Consider the following 4865-nt stretch of genomic DNA (forward strand, 5'->3'; position numbering starts at 1 on the left):
GTTGTCTCGCCTGATCTGAGGTCGACAGCGGATACATTCGCTTCCATCAACTTCCTGCACGACCGCGTGCGCTCGCCCTACCAAGTGCGCCCGCAACCCTGTACAGGGCCACTTCTTCACAAGGCTGGCAATCGGCTTCCCCGCTGCACGCGTGCGGCGCACAACCGGTGTGACGTGGAAGTGACGGGACACGTTCGTAAACCCATCGCGAACCGAGTACGACGCCCTACCAAGTGCGCCCGCAACCCTGTACAGGGTCACATCTTCACAAGGCTGGCAAGCGGCATTCCGCTGCGCGCGTGCGTCGTCCGAGCAGTTGCGTGATAAACGACCGTGTCGAAAGCCCAAACACCGCCGAGGCCAGTCGCCGCCGCCGCAAGGGCAGCCACGCAGCCTGGCGAGAGGCATCGTCTCGTGTAGCGTCGCCCCCGCCCCAACTGGAGTGGCCCAGTTTTTTGAACGGGACGGGAACTGCGAAGCACTTAGACCGACGGCGGACTACGACGAGAACGCCTTAAGCTTCGCCAACGTTTCGCCAACTCGTGCGGGAGACTTTTTCCGTTTCGCGGCAAGTCGTCGCGCCGTGCTCTCCGCATCAACCGCGTACGCAGCGAACCGCAAACGTCGGGCGCAGCCTCCTCACCTCCCTGCGCTTTGCGCGCGAACGTTCCCTGTTCGCGCGGCAAAGCCTGGAGGAGGCACGGCCCCGCAGCGTGTTCGAGCGCCCGGTCTACGGGACACCCTGCTTACTTCGAGGGCAACAAGCGCAACGCAAGGCTGCGATCTCGCGCACTTTGCGCACGGCTGGAGAAGCTTTGCTGGCCGGCTTTCGCTCCTCGTGTTTACCGTGCGTTAAAGTTGCGCGTCCGTGGCTCTCGCAGCTCTTGCGCGCCCGGTCGCAGAGAGGAGTACGCAACCTCGACCGCACTTTCCCTGCAGGCTTCCTTCCGACTCGAAGTCCTGCGGCGGTCTCAACGAGGTGCCACATCCTCAATGCAGTCGGTCGCCCCCGTTTCGGTTGGGCTCTGGCACGACGGTCGCCACCGTCTCGCCCTTGAGTGGCCGCTGTTGGCGCTCGCTGTGAGGTGTTCAGCGTGCTGTCCGTGTTGCCGACGCGGTCAAAACGAGTCGACGGCTCACGTTCCCTTGTGCGCCGAAGGCTCTCTTGATATGTGATCCGACCCTCAGACAGACGAAGCCAAGGGAAGACCCAAGGCCGCAATGTGCGTTCAAAGAATCAGTGCTCAGTGTGTCCTGCAATTCACACCAAGTCTCGCAGCTGGCTGCGTTCTTCATCGACCCGAGAACCGAGTGATCCACCGCTTAGAGTCGTGAAAAAGTGTTTGTTCAATTCCGTACAGTCAAAACCAAACGTTTCTGGCACTCGGCCAAACAGTGGCCAAGAAGGGCGCTTTTCAGCGCACGCTTGGACTCCAAAACTCTGCCGCGCCTTTTTCGGCTGCCGCAAATCGAGCAAACGGTGTGTTTCGGACGGCGTTTCGCTTCCGCTACTTGCGAGTGCTTTCGTGGTCCACCCCTCTATAAATACTCGGGAGGCGTCGAAGCCGGTTCTCCAAGCCGGACCCGTAGGTATCGTTGTGTGCTCGCTCTCTTTGGCCCGCCTAACCAGAAAATGCCTGCGGTACACCCATTTGGATAAGAGTGCACGCAGATGCGGGCCTCGACGGCTACACATTTCCTCGGGCGGCCGCCTCCCGGCCTCCGTGGAGCGCGGGATGCACGGTCCCATCGACAAGCCTCTCCCGTTTTTACCGTGGCGTCGCGGTTCACCACGGCGGGCGGGTCGGTCTCCTCCGCATAAAAAGGGGGACCCCCGCTTTTTGTTCCACGAAATCGCACAAGCTTTTTTCGCATCCACGGTTTGCCACCGCACACCAAAATGCCGATCCGGCTGCTTACTTTAGCCAACAGGTGGAGCCAGGCGCGCCGTACTTGCGCGGCACTTCCCACGTCCACCGAAGTCGGTGCCAAGGACCACTTTCGGCGCCGGAGCCGCGTACGAGCCTACTCGAGGCGGAAGAACGAAGCCAGCAAGGGCCTGGCCGCAAGTGCGTTCAATTGTCGGGACGTCCAAGTCCCTCGTTCTTCCGTGCTTCCTCTTTCGGCAAGTCGTTGCGGCACCTTCCCAAAGCGCGCAGACCCGCTAATCGCGACGAGCGCGACGTGGCCGTGCCGCCTTTCCCTCGGCAGCAAGCAAAACGCCTGGCAACGTCGACGCTCCCCTAACCGCGATCTCGCACCGTGTTTCGTGTGGCGAATTCAAAAGCCGGCCGGCGCTGCTGCAACCATTACGGTCGGTACGCATACGCCGCGGAGGGCGGGACGGTCATCGGAGCGTGCGGTTCCTCCATCGAGTACTGCGCACCTCGGCCGTCGCATCGCCGTGCCATGACCGGCCGCGCGTCAACGCGAACCGGTGCCAGCGAGATCCCTCGCCTGCAAGAACCGACCGGCAGCCTCCGTCACCCGAGGACGCGGAGGCGCTTGCCGCGGACGGCGGGACGGTATGCACTGGTGCACAGCGGACCCGTCACATCGCCAGTTCCTTGACCGACCGCCGACGCTTGTGCCGTTCCTCTCGTACTTGGCAGTCGCCGCGCGATTGTCGGGTCTCGTTCTTGCACGCTCGAACGGTCGGGAGGGCACTCGGCTGGCGTTTCGGGAACGCGCAGCCTCGCCTTCTACCGACGTAACCACGACTCGCCGTTCGCGCTCCGCCGCTCCTGTTTACAGTACTAGGCGGTCCCGCAGCGGTCGGGTCGCGCATTTCGAGCGCTTCGAGCCACGGTGCAGTGGCGGGTCGAAAGCCGACCTATGAGTGCGTTGCGCCGTTTGTACCCGCGTCCGCCACCTGGCCGACCGTCCAAGGTCGCGGTGTTGGCGTCCGCTGGGCGCAACAATTTGTCACGGGGTGCCGCTCCACATTCAGGCAGCCCCGTGGGGAAAAGCCGACCCCGCGTCCAAACGGGGTCAGCGGCAGAAAGTGTCGGGCGCAGACGCAGCCGAGGCGCTCACCCTTCACAATCCGTTAATGATCCTTCCGCAGGTTCACCTACGGAAACCTTGTTACGACTTTTACTTCCTCTAAATGATCAAGTTTGGTCATCTTTCCAACAGACCGGCGCAACCGAAAGGCCGCGCCGGACATCGGTCCGAAGACCTCACTAAATCATTCAATCGGTAGTAGCGACGGGCGGTGTGTACAAAGGGCAGGGACGTAATCAACGCGAGCTTATGACTCGCGCTTACTGGGAATTCCTCGTTCAAGGGGAACAATTGCAAGCCCCTATCCCAATCACGAAAGAAGTTCCACGGGTTACCCAGTCTTTTCAGACAGGGATAAAGACACGCTGCTTCCTTCAGTGTAGCGCGCGTGCGGCCCCGGACATCTAAGGGCATCACAGACCTGTTATTGCTCTGTTTCGTGCGGCTAGGAGCCGCTTGTCCCTCTAAGAAGGTTGTAAGGTGCTGGGAACCCCGCACCTATTTAATAGGCTAGAGTCTCGTTCGTTATCGGAATTAACCAGACAAATCGCTCCACCAACTAAGAACGGCCATGCACCACCATCCACCGAATCAAGAAAGAGCTCTCAATCTGTCAATCCTCCCAGTGTCCGGGCCGGGTAAGTTTTCCCGTGTTGAGTCAAATTAAGCCGCAGGCTCCACTCCTGGTGGTGCCCTTCCGTCAATTCCTTTAAGTTTCAGCTTTGCAACCATACTTCCCCCGGAACCCAAATACTTTGGTTTCCCGGAAGCTGCCCGCCGAGTCATTTGAGTAACTCAGGCGGATCGCTGGTTGGCATCGTTTATGGTCAGAACTAGGGCGGTATCTGATCGCCTTCGAACCTCTGACTTTCGTTCTTGATCAATGAAAACATTCTTGGCAAATGCTTTCGCAGTAGTTCGTCTTGCGACGGTCCAAGAATTTCACCTCTAGCGCCGCAATACGAATGCCCCCGTCCGTCCCTCTTAATCATTACCTCGTATTCCAAAAACCAACAGAACAGAAACGAGGTCTTGTTCTATTATTCCATGCAAGTTTATTCAGGCGACTCGCCTGCGTTGAGCACTCTAATTTTTTCAAAGTAAAAGCACCGGCCATCTCGAGGCACACAATGAAGTGCACCAAGAAAGAACCGGCATGATGTTCAGTCCGAGCCGTCGCATCGGGTAGATGCACTACTCGTCTGGAACTGAGATCCAACTACGAGCTTTTTAACCGCAGCAGCTTTAGTATACGCTATTGGAGCTGGAATTACCGCGGCTGCTGGCACCAGACTTGCCCTCCAATTGATCCTCGTTAAAGGATTTAGAGTGTACTCATTTCAATTACGGGGCCTCAAAAGAGTCCCGTATTGTTATTTTTCGTCACTACCTCCCCGTGCCGGGAGTGGGTAATTTGCGCGCCTGCTGCCTTCCTTGGATGTGGTAGCCGTTTCTCAGGCTCCCTCTCCGGAATCGAACCCTGATTCTCCGTTACCCGTAACAACCATGGTAAGCAAGTAACCTACCATCGAAAGTTGATAAGGCAGACACTTGAAAGAAACGTCGCCGGCTCGTGGCCATGCGATCAGCACAAAGTTATCCAGAGTCACCACACAATACGGGCCGAAACCCGATCGATCTTGGTCTAATAAAAGCACCCGTTACCCAAAGGGCTCCAGGCTCACTGCATGTATTAGCTCTAGAATTGCCACAGTTATCCAAGTAGGAAGAAACGATCTAAGGAACCATAACTGATTTAATGAGCCATTCGCGGTTTCGCCTTATTTCGGCATGTACTTAGACATGCATGGCTTAATCTTTGAGACAAGCATATGATTACTGGCAGGATCAACCAGGTA

At 58.0% G+C, this 4865-nt stretch overlaps 2 non-coding genes and 1 pseudogene across 2 annotated transcripts; all 3 read right to left on the reverse strand.

The window, feature by feature from the left end:
- LOC142790384 (large subunit ribosomal RNA) overlaps positions 1 to 24 on the reverse strand; it is an 8306-nt pseudogene extending 8282 nt beyond the window's left edge.
- Positions 25 to 1178: 1154 nt separating this feature from the next.
- Positions 1179 to 1331, reverse strand: LOC142790346 (5.8S ribosomal RNA). Its single transcript, XR_012889457.1, has one exon. It is a non-coding gene; the product is annotated as a 5.8S ribosomal RNA (ribosomal RNA).
- A 1719-nt stretch (positions 1332 to 3050) lies between these two features.
- Positions 3051 to 4865, reverse strand: LOC142790310 (small subunit ribosomal RNA). The gene has a single exon (XR_012889422.1). It is a non-coding gene; the product is annotated as a small subunit ribosomal RNA (ribosomal RNA).

The sequence above is a fragment of the Rhipicephalus microplus genome, unplaced genomic scaffold (assembly GCF_043290135.1).
Source record: "Rhipicephalus microplus isolate Deutch F79 unplaced genomic scaffold, USDA_Rmic scaffold_99, whole genome shotgun sequence".
Taxonomy (NCBI): Eukaryota; Metazoa; Arthropoda; class Arachnida; order Ixodida; family Ixodidae; genus Rhipicephalus; species Rhipicephalus microplus.